General features: G+C 38.0%; 1 pseudogene across 1 annotated transcript; it reads right to left on the bottom strand.

Annotated features, from left to right (window-relative positions):
• Positions 1-9,608: 9,608 nt before the first annotated feature.
• Positions 9,609-17,408, bottom strand: LOC143853213 (uncharacterized; annotated as a pseudogene). Its single transcript, XR_013237051.1, has 2 exons — positions 16,689-17,408; positions 9,609-9,726 (listed from the first exon to the last, which is right to left on the bottom strand). The product of XR_013237051.1 is annotated as an uncharacterized LOC143853213 (transcript).
• Positions 17,409-17,575: the final 167 nt, after the last annotated feature.

Here is a 17,575-nt window from a genome sequence, read left to right as displayed (position 1 = left end):
CAGGTTCATTTTCTTTTGAAGTCGACTCTTGAGGTGCCTTGCAACGTTTCTGTTCAATTTTTAAAGAAAACAAAAGTTTCGAAGTCAAAGCTTGAGTCGACTCTTGGTTTTTTTTTAACAAGTACTTACACCCATAAACTACTATTACTAGAGTTTGAACCACTATTTATACCCTCTAAACCACTATTTACACTTAGGAAACACTATGTAAAAACATGAACCACTATTCCAACACTCCTGAACTACTATTAAAGTAGGTGAAATTCAATCCAATGAACCAATTTAAACTAGATGGAATCGAATCCAATAAATCACTTTTTACAACCCCGAACTACTATTTATATTGTTTTAACCATTACGTAAATGATTGTAATATTAAATAACCGCAAGTGCACGGATCGTGTAAATACGGGTCGAACTCAGGGAAGAGAAATCTACTTGTCAATCCTATTCTTGTACCGATTAAAATACTAGCTATGATATAATGTTGCCTGGAATGGACTCAGGATTTCCGTGGACTTGACCTCGGAGCCAACACTATATATAAGCGTATATTCTAATCAATCTAAGAATCAAATTTAACTAAGATCTTTTTTATTTAAAATCCTAATTTAGGCAAAGTGTACCAAGGTTCTAATGATCTCTTTTAACTACTTATCTAATTTAATTAGGAAACCAAAATTCTAAGGGCTTAAGTAAATTGAAAAATTGCAAAAGTAATTTGAAATAGTGTAAAAACCTTAATTCAATATAAAAGATTACTTAGGGTTAGAATCCACCATGGGCTTGGATTAGATTGATTAATTAAAATAATTTGTGTGTATTGAATTGTATATTTGATAATTAGTCTATGGGAAATTAGATCAATGGATGTCATTGCCCATGAGTAATTTATCAAAGACACACTACAATTTTAAAAGCTATATAAATATTTATAATGTTCATAGCAATCGCTCATACGAAAGGGGAAAGCCAATGGCATGAATGATTTGTATGCAACAATTATAAACCATTAATTCCATACCATTAAATTTAATTAAAAACCTTTCTCCTTCCCCATGGTTTCATCTAAACCCTAAGTATATAGGATTTAGTTACTCATGAAGAAAGTCAAAGAAACAAAAATAAAAAGTAAAAAGAAGAGAATTGCCATTAAGAACTTGAGAAGGAAAAAGAAAAGAAAAAGAACTCTTCTTTAATTAAAATTGAAAGCAAAAATACATCAAATTATAATTTAAAATAAAGAGCAAAATAAGAAAAACTTATTTTTTTTCTCCTTCAATGGTTGAATCATTATCCTCTTTCAAGCCTTGATCGGATTCTTCTCATCGATATGAGTCCAACGGATCCGACCACGCGCGAATCGGAGCTAAATCGAAGAAGTTATGGTCCGTTGAAGGTTTAGAAAAAAATAAAAAAAACTGCTGAAGACGCGACGAGACTAAAAATTCAAGAAGATGGGAGAGAGTTCAAGAGAGATTGATAGATAGATTTTGGGTGAGAAAGGTTGCTAAATTAAGAGATTGAAAAAGATGTAAGGTGGAGATTAAAAAGCTAATCTTAGGAAACAAATGAAAGGACAAGATTAAGGCTTGAATGTGCTTTCTATATCTCTTCTAAAAAACACATGGGGTTACTTTCCTTCTTTTTTTTTTCGTTCCAAAGGTTTGTCTAAAACCTTCTAATTATTTTGTCAAGCAACTTTATAAATGGTAGAAAAATAATGGAAAGTTTCCAAGTTGAGGAATATGTGCATGAAAGGACCAAATTGTCCCTATCTTTCGAATGAATTGCAACCATGCCATATACTTTCGCAAATGGCAAATCTACCCTTCCTTTGTAATGCACATAAACAACTAATAATTCCCTTCTACTCTCTTAATCATTTCAATCTCAACCATTGGAATTAAGATCATTTCTCTTCTCTTGTTTTTCATCATCCATCCTTGAAATTTCATCTTTCAAAGCAAAATAAGGGAGTGTGGCATTATCAATTTGATCCTACTAAAGCATCATGCCAATTCGGCCAACTAAGGCATCTTGGAACTTTGGATTCTCATAGCAATTGGTCATTTCTTCACTATTTTCATATGTTAAGCTCAATTTCATTCATGATTCCAATAAAAATCCTGAAACAACAAAAACAACAAAAATACCTTAGTAGCACCGCTTAAAATATAAAATATACATGCATCCTACCACTATCATTCACACATAAATGTGTTCATCAGTACACCCATTAACCACTGATGGTAGAGTTGGAACCACTATTTATACCATATGAAATACTATTTACACTTAGGAAACATTATATAAACACATGAATCACAATTCAAACACTATGAACCACTATTCCAACACTCCTAAACCACTATTCAAGTAAATGGAATCCAATCCAATGAACCAATTTAAACTAGATGGAATCAGATCCAATGAATCACTTTTTACAACCCTGAACTACTATTTATATTGTTTTAACCACTACGTACACCCATTAACCACTGATGGTATAGTTGGAACCATTATTTATACCCTCTGAACCACTATTTATACAGTTTTAACTACTATTTACACTTAGAAAATACTATGTAAACACATAAACCACTATTCGAACACTATTAACCACTATTCCAACACTCCTGAACCGCTATTGAAAAAAGTATGAGGTAAAAGGTTGAGCATGAAAGCTGAAAATGAGAAGAGAACAAGATAAGGGAAATTCTAATTATAGAATTCAACCACATTCCAAACAATAATTTACAGAGTTCAGGAACTATTTGGACAGTTTCAACCACTAAACAAACACTTTCAACTACTATATACAGACTTTCAACCACTAAATACAGAATTTCGACTACTAAATACAGAGTTTCAATCACTAAATACAGAGTTTTAACCACTAAATAGACACTTTAACCACTAACTTGTAACTATTAACCACAATATTACACCTGCTTTCTCATTTTCAACCACTACTTGGACACTATAGATCTTTGAACCACTATTTATATATTAATGGTTCAAACAGATATTTTCCATTTCCCTCCATTTTTGGATGGGTTAAGATGATCCTATGGATCTCATTTTTTGTGGACACCCTATCTAGGTAAGGGCCTTTCAAATAAATGGTTTGGATCACCCAAACGATGTGGGCCCGCACTGTTTTTAACCCGACTGAGTAGATAAGCTTATCTACTCGACCTAGTAGGATCATTTTTCCGACCATTATTTTATAAATTGATCCACTATTTAGGAATTTTCAACCTCTATTTGAACACTCTAAACCACTAGGGTTTTAAAACTCAGAAAAACCCTAAAAGAACCCTAAATAGTGGTTGAAATTGGTTTTACAAAATCCTAAAAAGTGGTTCACATTTGTAAAACCGTAACAAAATCCCTACATAGTAGTTGAAATTGGTTTTGCAAAATCCAAAAAAAAAAACCCTTAATAGCTATTGAAATTTGTTTTGCAAAAAGTAATAATAAAATAATGGATGTGATTGTAGATGTGATTGAAAAGGAAGAGAGAGGTAAGTTTCAAAAAGTAATAATAAAATAATAGATGTGATTGAAAAAAGGTGAATGGCATTTTTGTCCTCCAAAATCCATGAAGTGAAAAACACTTCATTTTTTGTCCTTTCAACTTCTTACTGCTTTTTCAATAATAGTAAAAAAAATGGCTTTTTTTTTTGTCATTTTCGCTTTTTTTTAAACTGTAAAAATAAGTTAGTGGACGACACTACTTTTCATTCAATATTTTCATTCCATAGAAAACAAGTTACACCATCAGCCTTTTAAAATAGAAAAACAGCACAGTTTCCGAGCAACAGTATGGAACGCTATTTCAACTTCCTAATAACATAAAAACTCTACTAGATAATCTCTATATCCTATGAAATAGCATCTGACTTTCCCTAACTAAAAATACTCTAGAACCACACATACGTTCTCTGAACCGACTCAAATAATAGCTCCTAGAATATTAAGGATAAGGATATGACAAAAACTCATTCACAATGGAAAGTAAAGTCCAACTCAAACTCTAAAAGCTCTAGAGAGAAACTCATTCGTCCAACTATGGTCGGCCCTACTAGTTTGAATTAGATATTCCAACACGTCCCCTTAATTCAAACTATGTGGGGTGTTTGTACTCCCATCATATGACAAAATTTTTTGAACTTGTCTTCTAGTAAAGCTTTAGTAAAAATATCCGCCACTTGATCTTCAGTGTTGCAATGCTTTAGTTCCACTTCTTCTTTGGTTGTGACTTCTCTAATGAAATGGTGACGAATCTCAATGTTGTTCGGTCTCCCTTGATGAACTGGATTCTTTGTTAAGGCAATTGTGGATTTGTTGCCACAAAACATCCACGTAGTTCCACTTTGTTCCTCTTTCAAATCACGCAAATTCCTTCGTAGCCAAATTGCTTGACAAGCTGTAGTTGTAGCAGCAATATACTCGGTTTTCGTGCTTGAGAGCGCTGTAGTGAGCTGCTTCTTAGATGCCCAAGCTATGATACCCGATCCAAGGCTAAAACAATAGCCCATTGTACTTTTCCTATCATCAATGAAACCTACCCAATCACTATCAGAAAAATAAATCAATTTGTAGTTAATGGCTTTTGAGTACACAAAACCAAAATTGATTGTGCCTTAGATGTATCTCATAATTCTCTTTGTTGCACCAAAATGGTGCTTGGTTGGACTGTGCATAAACCTGGAAACAATGCTAACTGCAAACATAATATCTAACCTTGTAAGAGTAAGATAAATCAAACCACGAACCATGCTTCTAAAATTCTTCTCATCTGCTTTTTGAACTCCATCTTGTAAAGTAAGTTTCTCATTAGTATTCATAGGTGTTTTTGCAGGTGTACAATTTGCCGTTCCAAATTTTTTCAATAAATCTAAAGCGTACTTTTTTCTAACATGAAAATCCCATTAGATCCTTTAATAACTTCAATTCCAAGAAAATAACGCAATAGACCCAAATTTGACATTTTAAAATTTTTCAGCATGCTCTCTTTAAATTCCTTAATCATATCAAGAGAACTCCTAGTGTATATCATGTCATCCACATATAAAAAAACAACTAGGATATTATTACTGTGAATTTTAACATAAAGTGTTGGTTTACTAGCACTCTTTTGAAATTAGCTTTCAAGGAAATACCTGTCAATTTTACTATACCATGCTCTTAGCGCTTGTTTAAGCCCATAGAGTGCCTTCTTCAATTTATACCCATTATGCTCCATGCCTTTGATTTCAAAGCCTTGAGATTGATCCACATACACTTCTTCCTCAAGTTCTTCATTAAGAAAGGCTGATTTCACAACAGGCTGAAAAACTTGCCAATTCTTTTGAGCAACTAAAGCCAAAACAGTTCTAATAGTATCCATTCTAACAACAGGTGCAACAAAGTAATCAATATCTAGCTTTTGGGCATAACCCTTTGCAACTAAACGAGCTTTGTGTCTTTGGAGAGAACCATCGGCATTGAACTTTGACTTGTAGATCCACTTAAGTCCAATTGCTTCTTTGTTTGGAGGCAAATCTACCAATGTCCAAGTCTTGTTCTTAGTAATTGCATCAATCTCTTTCTTCATTGCATCACACAATTCTTTCTTTTTCACTATATGAACAAAACTAGAAGGCTCCATTGCAAAACAAGCAAACTCACATGAATCATATATCATCAAGACTTCTTATTCTCATAGGAGTAGAATTACCAGATGAACTTGGTGACTCATTAGGATTTGGTAAACAGATTTCAAGGGAAGGTGCCTCACTTCATGTGTTTTCATTTAGAATATATAAGGGGGCTTCAAAATTATTTTTCCAATTCCAAGCATCTTTTTCATTAAAAATAACATCACAACTTTTGATCATTTTTTTTAGAAATAGGATCATAAAGTCGGAACCCTTTTGTCTCCACACTATATCCAATAAAAATACACTTTCTACTTTTATCATCTAACTTTTGTCTTTTTTCAGATGAAACAAGAGCATAGGCTATAGAACCAAAATTTTTAAAATGACTCACATTGGGTTTTCTTCTACTCCAAGTCTCATATGGAGTTTTCCTTGAACTGCTTTTGTAGGAGCGTGATTGCATAGGTATACCGCCGTGGCCACTGCTTCAGCCCAATAATCATTATGCAACCCCTTAATTGTCTTTCAGCATGCCCCTTGCCGCCTCAACTAAGGTTTTATTTTTTCGCTCTGCGACTCCATTCTGTTGTGAGGTATAGCTCGCTGTCAACTGTCTTTTGATTCCACTTTCTTTGCAGAAATTCTGAAATTCTTTGGAAATAAATTCACCACCACGGTCAGTACGAAGGGTAATAATAGAATGATCACTTTGGTTTTCAACAAGTGCCTTAAACTGTTTGAAGATAGAGAAAGCCTCATCTTTTCGTTTCAGAAAATAAACCCATGTCATCCTTGTATAATCATCAACAAATAAAATAAAGTATTTATTTTTGCTCAAGGATAAGGTTTGCATAGGGCCACAAATATCGGCACGTACAAGTATCAAAGGCTTATATGCCCTCCAAGACCTACCACTTGAAAATTGCTCACGGTGATGTTTTCCCAAAACACAAGCTTCACACACTTTTCCACCGTATTTCAAAGAGAAAACCAACAGTCATATTCAATTTTTCCAGTAAAGATAATCCACCAAAATTCAAGTGTCCATATCTTCTATGCCATAATATTGAGTCATCATCGCATGCACTAAAAGCATTGAATTTTAGTTTTGAAAACACTAGTAGAAACATCTTATTTTCTGTCATCTTAATAGAAAACACTAGCTTCATACTCTTCTTATCATAAAGTTGACATTCTCCTTCATAAAAAATAGCACGATACCTATTTTTTATAAATTGGCCCAAACTTAGCAAATTTTGAGCCAACCCAGGAACATACATAACATCATGAATTTGTTTCTTGCCAACCATTGTAGAAACCACGATGAGACCAATTCCATGGGCGTTAGCATGATTGTTATCACCCATCCTTACTTGTTGTTTAATAGTTTCATCTATTTCAAGAAAATAGTACTTGTTCCCGGTCATATGGTTACTACACCCACTATCTAAATACCATATTTCATCATTCAATTCAACATTGGTAGTAAGAGATGATAAAAATACGTTATCTTCTTTTTTAACTTTTTCATCACTTTTATCTCCATGGTAGTTTGCTTGTTCCATAGCCTTTTGATGACAATTTTTTCAATATGACCATATTTTTTGCAATAAAAATTTTATTGTAAATTTCTATTTTGATTTCCACTATCTTTATACCAACAATCTTTATCACTATGATTTGATCTTTTGCAAAAGGCACAAAATAATGAAGTAGATTCATGGTTACCTCCACTTTGATTTCTTTGATAACCACTGAATTGGCTTCTACCTCTTCCTCTGTCGCGGAATCCACCACGTCCACGGCCTCTTCCTCCTTAAAAACCTTTATTTGAATCATCAAATCTTTTCTTCGAATCCACTTTTGATTGAAACGCTTGTTCTAGTGGTTTTTCTGTAATCCTATTCAATCTCTACCATGTGCTTGCAAAGAACCCTCATTCATAGAATATTTAGATAAATCCTTAGACTCTTCTATGCAGCAACTACATGATCAGATTTATTTGGAAGACTCCTTAATACTTTTTCAGCAATTTTTTGATCATCTAATTTTTCCCCGTAAGTTCTTATTTGATTTACAATAGAATTAACTCTAGAGAAAAACGCTTGAATTGATTCAGAATTTTTCATAATCAAATTCTCAAAATCACGACGAAGGGTTTGTAACTTAACAGAGATTACCTTCGTAGTACCTTGATATTCTTCTTGAAGCAAATCTCATGCTTCCTTTGACGTAGTTGCAACCATAATTCTTGGAAATATTGGTTCATCCATGGCTTGTTGGATGAGGAAAAGAGCCGTTGCATCTTTCTTTTTGCTCTCCTTCAATTCGTTCTTTTGTGCCGTGGTCAATCTTTCCAGATCTGCTAAATTTTCATACCCATTCTCCACAAATTCCCATAATTCATAAGACATAAATAACGTCTTCATCTTAATTGACCAAAACTGAAAATTATCACCTTTAAATAAAGAAACATTTTGCTAAAAATTTGAAGAATTGGTGTCACCTGCCGTGTTGCGAACTTATCAAACCCTTGCCGGTGTTTTCTTGAATTCGCCCTAGCTTTTCTGCTCTATGGAAAGAGAAATCACAAGACCTTCTACTCTGATACCACTTTGCTGAATTTGATGTACCAAGGTATAAAACAAGAAGAAAATAAATAAAGTTTTTTTTTAAACTGTACCTACTCAAACTCTAAAATATTAAGAAAACTCAAACTCTAAAACTCTATTAGTTGATGTACCGACTCAAATAATAGCTCCTAGAATATTAAGGAAAGATATGACAAAAACTCATTCACAATGGAAAGTAAAGTCCAACTCAAACTCTAAAAGCTCTAGAGAGAAACTCATCCGTCCAACTATGGTCGGGCCTACTAGTTTGAACTAGATATTCCAACAGGAATCCCCATAAGATGCCAAAACACAGTGAAAATGACAAAATCATAGGTCATTTTCACTTTCGCCTTTATTTTATGACCGAGCTAATATAAGTTAAAAGTGAAGGTTAATTTTGGCGTTTCACACTTGTGAAGTTTTGTTGTCTTTCTTGAAGACAAACTCATCTTGGCATCTAGCCTAGGTGTTTCTCGCTCTATAGCTCTCCCCAAATGACATAATCTTATTCTTTTGTTAAAATAACAACCACACGCTAGAATCGCTACAGATGGTAACAATAACATCTTTGTTTGGGAAAATCGTGATACAATTGTGTCTTGGTGTCATTTGTTAGGGAACCGTGCACCGGTTCAATAATAACAAGCAACCACAGGCAGAGATAAAATTGCAAAGACTAGATAAAAGTGACAAGTATAGAGAAGAGAAACTTAGCTACGTCGCCGCACAGAGGCACTTGATAAAATTGCAAAGACTAGATAAAAGTGACAAGTATAGAGAAGAGAAACTTAGCTACGTCGCCGCACAGAGGCACTTCTGCGAATCTACTATTCATGGAAGAGTACAATGGCACACTGATCTTCTCACAAGATCTCTCACCTTGATAGTCTCTCACTATACAAAGTTCCCTTTCGGGGTGTACAGACTCACTGTGTTCTCTCCCTTTCTTTCTCTCTCTTTCTCATGGAGAGTCTCACACTCACTCTTGCTCCCTCTCTCTGAGAGTCTCTCACTCTCTAACTCTTTCCCTCTCTCTTGCTTACTACTTACACAACTCCTTTTGAGCTTGTGTTGGGATCCTAGCTCTACTTGAGCTGGGATGGAATGGGATGAGATGGGATGAAGAATGTCACGTCCCGAACCCAGAATTTGAGGTAAGGCCCACGTGACAGCCGCCACACGCCCATAGGGTCGCCCCTACAAGCATGCAAGGCTCCTTTACATCAACTATTCTCAACATTCAGAGCGACTAATAATTGAGGAAATTTTAGTCTCAATTTAAGCTCAAAGGAAATACATATATAGGTCCATAAGTCTAAATCCAACAATACTTATTCGATAACAGTCACCTTAATAAAATAACGAGAGTCTCTAACTGGATTAATGAAAGAAAGCAAGAAATCTCCTAAGCTCCAATCCAAGTGCCTGATCTCAGCAAGTCTACTGCCGCTCCTCTGTATCTGAAAATTGTTAAACCACATAATGAGCTAACAGCCCAGCCGATTTTCCAAATCCAAGCCAGCTAATAGGAAAACGAAAACATGCTGGTAAGGAAAAGAAGTAACATGCAATGGAATTTTCGTCTATGCAGAAGTTGATAAGAAGCAAGAAAATCATTTCTACATAAGCTATATAAGAAAAATACATGTTTTTTTACAAAAACGGTTCCAACCACTCGGTTATGCAGTTTTCCACTTTGAAAGCAATGATAAAGAATATATATTTTCAACCACTTGGTTTTGCAGTTTTCCATTTAGAAATCAAATACTTAAACAGTATTCTCTGTGGCCAATTTCCAACCTTATTGGCAAGTAGCGTAACCCAAGGCGAACACTCGTTCGCAGGACTCACAGGTCCTAAAGCGCGAAATGTAATATTATCAATAGCCAGAGGACTCCCTACTGGCCGCCCGAGATCAACCTTACGAGCAAATAAACTCGACCGGTCAACGTGATCACGTCCAGTGCACTCACCCACTGGCAGGTTGGGCACTAGATCCCCACCAGAGATCAACCTTACTGGCAGAATCCATTCCATACCAAGACTGTATACAAATATAGAGAAAAGCAATTTAATGTTTTCAATACCGTGCCATAAATTTTGAAGACGTTTCAAAACATTGGGGGCTCCCCCGTTCCAAACCATTGAAACCATATCATATATAGAATGCTTTTCAATAGTGTTTCATGAATTTGAGTTTCCAAAATCATGTTAGTCACAAAGATCTTTTTTTGTATAAATAAGGAAGCATGTTAAGACTAAAGCATTTCATGGATAATGACAATTCAACCATTAGTATGACATGCTAAAAGATATCAGTGAGAAACCTTTCCAAAACAAGTTCCATATAATGGACTGCAAATACAGCTTGCAACAAATCTAAGTATATGGAATATACGTAATACACTAACATAGGATATGATCACCTACCTTATGCACTATCTCCAGAAATTTCCTTTGCAAGGTAAAGTCCCACGAAGATCTTCCTAGAGCGTAGAGAGATGTGATGTAAAGTAAGAGGCTGAAACGAAATAAAAACCTAGAGTTATATAGGACTGTTGAGGTGGGAAAAATACACTCATAAATGTTAGTTAAAAGAACTGTTTGTAATAGTTTCGCTTTCTGAACTTGTGGCTATGAAAGCAAGGCACATGACCATTAATGGGTTTTCGAAACAAAGGGTAGTTGGTGATGGAGAGAACTTCCAAGAACTGGTTTACTAATGCTAATGACAGCCTCAATGGGCATCAACCTAACGATTAGTAGTAGGCTTTGGAGATTAAAACAAATAAAACAAGGGCTGCTGTCAACTGAGAATGTGTTGTTGGCTGATCAAGAAATGAGCAGCCAGTTAGCTTGTGTTGAAAGACATCAAGGTAATGAGATTGGTTGATACAACTAAGAAAATATAGTGGGGCTGCGAGGTTGGTATCAAGGCAAAGAAAAACATAAAACATGATGTAGGATTTTCACTTTTGTAGCAGTGTACTAACCTGGATTGCAATGTGAGAAGAGATAGTAGATGTTGCTTTCACTTTGCCCTATTGAAGCTTGAAGATATGATGAAATTGTGAAAGGAAAGACTCTAGTGGTTGGCGACGATTCAGCAATATACTTGTTGAAGTTTTGACTAAAAGCGGCTACTTTTGCAAGTGCTACGAGTTCTAAAAATTCTAAACTTTTGCAAGATGTTTGGTCATTAAAGACAAGGACAACAAGATGGTGGAAAGTGGTTTATTTACCGGGCAGCAATAGCAGTTTGCAGAGGTTCTAGGACTGGTTTGCCATGGTTTCCAGGGCTGATTATAGACTTCGAAAGTGCTGTAGAACTTGGTGTTGTAGGAGAGTTTCAATCATCCCGATGGCCTCAAACACCACGTATATTCCTTCTTTCTAAAGCCCACAAACAACCAACTTTCATGCAATGAAAGGAGGAGAGTGGAGAGAAAAGGTAGCAGCCTAGGAAAGTTCCAAATTCCCATACGTTTTGAGTAGAGTAATAGTCTCAAAATCATTCTTGGTGCTGATATGTAAAGTAAGAGTAGTAACCTACCGACTTTACGCCAAGTAAAAGAAGGAATACGCTAATGGACTAAGTAACTTACCACTCTAGAAGAATGTATAAAAGGAAATTGCTTAAGCCAAAATACACTTGCATCCTAATTGAGGCAAGGAAAAAGGAACTCACTAAAAAACAAAAAGCTCATACCATTCTCTCTCCATGAATCACCACACACTACACATGCATTTTAAAACAAGAAAATCTCAGCCGTGTAGGCACTCCTATATATAGAAGGGATGAATTCTAATCTTCTATCTTTACTAAAATAAGGATTTCTACTACATTAAAAAAATCCATAATAATATACTGATATGGAACGTTCACACATAAATAGAGGTGCTTCCCTTGTTGGTTTGCAAGGTGCCAACTCAATTCAATGCATTAGGTTAGTATAATTCGTAATTAGGCTTAATAATTCAAGAGGCATGGAACGTTTACTTGGCCTCTTACATTCTCAAAATGGTTTGAATTTCTAATGTGGCAAAATTCTGTAGGGTTTCTTTCCTAATTTACCCACCTAGTAACTGATAATGAGACCCCATTATATGCAAATACCCATATATATGCTCAACTATGATAATGACACCCGTTCCAAACAAATAGTTGTAAGCTAAAAATTGATAATGACACCCATTAGAAAAAAGTCATATATTCACTTTGATAAGGACAACTACATAAAAAAAATACTTGGGACCAGGTATTACATCATTCCACCCTAAAAAGAATCGTCCTCGAAATTTACATACCTGGCACTTGAAAAAGCTGGGGGTACTTTTTCTGCATCTCTTCCTCAAGCTCCCAAGTTGCCTCCCGCTCAGAGTGATTTCTCCACTGAACCTTGACATAAGGAATGGTGCATCTCCTAAGAACTTGGTCCTTCCGATCAACGATACGCACCGGGTGTTCCTCATATGACAAATCCTCTCTGAGCTGCAAAGGGGCCAATTCTACTACACGGTCCGGGTCTGGGACATACTTCCTCAGCATAGATACATGGAAGACATTATGCACCCCAGCCAAACTGGGTGGTAGTGCAAGTCGATAGGCACTGTCCCGACCCTTTTAAGAATTTCGTATGGCCCAACGTACTTGGGATTCAACTTTCCTCTAATGCCAAATCTGACCACTCCTTTAGTGGGAGACACCCTCAAGAGAACACGATCTGTAACCTCAAATTCAAGCTCACACCTCCTGACATCAACGTAGCTCTTCTGCCTGCTTTGTGCTACTCGGAGACGCTCTCTGATCAAACGGACCTTTTCTTTTGCCTGATGCACTAGTTCCGGGCCCAAAATCTGCCTCTCACCAACCTCATCCCAATGGATGGGAGACCTGCACTTCTTACCATAGAGGGCCTCATAAGGGGCCATCTGAATGCTGGATTGGTAACTATTGTTGTATACGAACTCCATCAAAGGTAGCTGCCGATCCCAAGAACCTCTAAAATCCAAGGCACATGCTCTCAGCATGTCCTCCAATATCTGGATCGTCCGCTCTAACTGGCCATCGGTTTGTGGATGATACGCTGTACTGAAGTTCAACCTAGTGCCCAAAGCCTTATGGAGACTCCTCCAGAACTGAGACACAAACCTCGGGTCTCTGTCTGACACAATCGACACTGAGACTCCATGTAGCCTGACAATCTCCTCCAAGAACCACTCTGCCATCTGATCCAGTGTCGAACCCACTTTATAAGCCAAGAAGTGAGCCGACTTAGTCAACCTGTCGACTATAACCCAAATGGCATCATTCTTCTTCAATGTCTTCGGCAAACCGATCACAAAATCCATAGTGATGTGCTCCCATTTCCACTTTGGGATAGGGAGGGGCTCTAACTTCCCGGCAGGTCTCTGATGCTCTATCTTGACCTGCTGGCAGATTATACAACGAGCCACAAACTCTGCAATATCTCGTTTCATGTTATTCTAGTAGAAGATTTCTCTGAGGTCCCTATACATTTTAGTGCCTCCAGGGTGCACCGAGTAACCAGAACTATGGGCCTCATCCATAATCTCCCTCTTGAGATCCGCATCAGCAGGCACACATAGCCGAGTTCTGAACCTCAAGGACCCATCCTCATGGACTCTAAAATCTGATTGGGATCCTGTCTCAACTCCTGCCCTGATCTTTTAAAGTCTCTAATCAGTACTCTGAGCAATCTTTATTCTCTCTAACAAGGTGGGCTGAACTCTCAGGTTCGCAATTTGCACACTAGGCTCGTGCTGTCTCACCTCAATACTCAACCTCCTCAAGTCCTCAATGATCTGCCTCTGATTAGTTATCAAAGATGCCATCTTACCCTGGGCCTTTCTGCTCAAAGCATCTGCTACTACATTAGCCTTCCCTGGATGATAGCTAATGGTCAGGTCATAGTCTTTCAGCAATTCAAGCCATCTTCTCTGACGCATATTTAGCTCCTTTTGCGTGAACAAGTACTTTAGGCTTTTATGGTCAGTGAAGACCTCACATGGCTCCCCATAAAGATAGTGTCTCCAAATCTTCAATGCAAACACCACTACTGCTAACTCTAAATCATGCATCGGATAGTTCTGCTCATATGGCTTCAACTGCCTGGAAGCATAGGCCACCACCTTTCCATGCTGCATCAACATGCAGCCCAAACCACTCTTAGAGGCATCACTATATATGGTGAATCCTCCACTCCCAGATGGTTGTGGACCCCGATCCCGAGAGGACGGTGAGCGAGGGACGCGAGATCCCCCAATCAATCCTCTGAGACCTCCAGATTGTGAAGGAGAGCTCTACCAAGGAACTCTCGAAATGATGATGCCACTCACAGCATGGGTGGCGATGGATATGTATGAGATACCTCTTGATCCGGAGACAAAAGCCTCGAAACCAAGACGCACCTAAAATAACTCAGAGTCGCCATCCAGGGGAGCTGGCCCTGGAACCCCATGAAATACTCTGTTGCAACGGATAACCAGAGATACAAAAGGTCTGTGCCTGGTGACGAATGAGGAAGATCCGAAGAGCACCCCCAATTTGCCCAAGTACAAGCACTTGGTCTCTTATGCCATTTTTAATTAACTTTGAAGAGTTTTGGGCGAAAATATGTGAAATGGGAACAATCATCCCCGAGAAAACATCTATCTAAACATGCATGACCCGGGGATGAGCAAAGAAAGCAAACAAATCCTAACTCATCACATCTAAGAAAGCAGTAAACAACCACATGCAGAGCTATAACTAAACAGACAATGATAGGTATAATGAGATAAGGAAAGCAGTAAAGTAATCACACTAACATGCGAACCTATGCGAGAGATAAGGTTAAGAACATAACAATCAATCACATGCTTGAGAAGAAAACAAACTAGAAGCGACGCATGAGAAATCTGAGGCAAGTACACGACAACCTAAAAGATGCAAGAAAAGAAAAGAAAAGAAAACCATCGGTATACGAGAACCAAAAAACTGCCAGGAAAAAGAAAATGGAACACACGATAGGCTCAGAGGGCGATTCAAAAGGAATCAAGCCCAGCGATCCTAACCTGCTGAAGATCGGACCAGTCTCGCGATCGTCATGACCTATCGTTGGGCTCAGCGAGGACAATCCCTATGAAGGGACCACGCTACGCCATCGCCCGTCCCAAAACCCGATAAAACGTCGGAAAACCGATGAAAACCGGAAAACCACGATCGAAATCGGAAATGGAATGAAAAGGGGACTCCGAGTGACCTGGCGATCATCATCCTTGCCCATTTTTGTTTTTGTTTTGAAATGTTTGAAAATATTTATTAAAAAGGTTTGACTGAACTTGGATGAACCCAACCTACCTACGTACCCTGTGGAAAGGGATCAAGCCAACGTAGTTCGAAACAACTTTTTCGAAAAATGCTTTTGATGTTTTTGACGTTTTTAGATTTTTTGCTATTTGATTTTTATGTGTTTTTTATCCCTTTTGATTGAAAAAGGGGCTTTGGCTCAAGAGGTTGTCGTCCATCATAGCCTAAACCCGAGAAAAGTGTTCCCAAAATCGATAGGATCCCGAAATACGAAAAGAATCCCGAAGAACATGTAAAGAACAGTCCCGAAAGAAATCAAGGTAGAATCCCTAGATCCTATAAGAAATGATGACCTCAGAAAGAAGGGAAACCCCTACGCCCTGTAAGAATCCCAAGAAGGATGTGAATGGCAAAGGGTTGGCTCAAGAATCATTCCGTCATCGCCTTGACCCGAGAGAAGACGTTCCCAAAATCGATGGAATCCCGAAACTCAAAAATGATCCCGAGGAACATGCAAGGAGTGGTCCCGAAAAGAAAGGAAACCCCTCAAACCCTGTGAAAACCCTGAGATGGGGAAAATGAGAGGAAGGGCAAGGGGTTGGCTCAAGAAAGATTCCTTCATCGCCTGAAGAATGATCCATATTCCCAGATTTTCAAAGTAGGAGGCAACACAGCTCCAATTCTATCAACAAGAGAGCAAGTTACGTGAAAATCAAACTCACGAGTAGGATATGAGATGATATGGGAATCAAGCAATGCATCATAATTAACTCATTCCACGACAATGGACAACACTACTATAAACTCACAAACTAGTGGTGGTGTAGCGAGATGGCTTGATAGTCTTACACTCACAAACAACATAGTTGTGGGACCAAAAACCGGGCAACAGGAACTAGAGAAAACAAACAGAGAAGGAACGTGATTGTGCGAGACAAATGAAATTGGTATAGCCTCCCAACATGGCTGTTAATAGCAAATCACATAAGATCAGTTGAAATAACATAGACTAGCTGATTACATTCAATTGTCAAAACTTAGTAATGCCACTATTAAAAAATCCAACCGTGGATAGCCGCGCTACAATATTTTGCTAATGACGATACTAACCTGGTGAGCCATTTCTCCATTGGAGGCTGTACCTAATCTTCTACTAGGAGGGGCAGGTGAAGAAGGATTTCAAGTGGCTCAACATCAGCTGCCATCACTACAAACTCCGAAATTCCCCTATTCAGAGTCTTGGTGGCTTCATTAGCACCCTTCTTAAGTTGTTTATAGTTGGCAGCTTGTTGAATAAGATCTAGAATTGTTATAGTAATCTGAGCATCAGCCAGAGGGTATGCTTTGGGATTAACAGATTCAGTCCCCATCTTTGTTTCTCTTATTTGTTGCTGTTAAAAAAGAGCAGGATTTGCAGAAGGGTTGAGAGGATAGAAGAGAATCCAATCCCAGAGGTGGTGGTTGCAGGCCTTGAGATTGGGTCGGATTTTCTCCGGAATTTCAAGGAGTTGTTGCCGGATTCATGGAATTGGAGAAATGGTGGCTGGTTCTAAGGGTTGCAAATGAAGAGGGTTTGAAGTGGGTTTTGATTTGAAGAGGGTTTGCTTAAAATAGGGTTCGATGCTCAGATGGGGTGGCTGTAATGGAGGTGATGGAGGTCTTGGGGTCTGATTTGAAGAGGGTTTGAAGTGGGTTTTGATTGAGAAGAAGGTGGTTATTGTGGAGAGGATGACCGGAGTTGATGGTTGTGGGCGGTGGTCGGAAGTGGCACGGCCTGAGTAATGGTGGCTGTTAATGGGGGTGGAACAGATAAAGAAAAACAGGGTACGGTGGCTGGATTGGAGATGGAGATGGGGGATAGTGGTGGTGGTGGCTGAAAACGGAGGTGAATCCAAGTGGGTTTAGATCTAGGTGAGTTTATGTGTGGGTTTTGAGGTAAAACAAATGGCGGTGGGAAGCGGCTGGGAAGGTGGAGAAGAAAGGAAGAAGGGTTTGGG

The sequence above is a fragment of the Tasmannia lanceolata genome, unplaced genomic scaffold (assembly GCF_043159265.1).
Source record: "Tasmannia lanceolata isolate RefF3 unplaced genomic scaffold, GAP_Taslan_0.1 ptg000019l, whole genome shotgun sequence".
NCBI lineage: Eukaryota > Viridiplantae > Streptophyta > Magnoliopsida > Canellales > Winteraceae > Tasmannia > Tasmannia lanceolata.
Note: the sequence above shows the minus strand (reverse complement) of the source record. Positions and strands in the feature narration are given on the sequence as shown.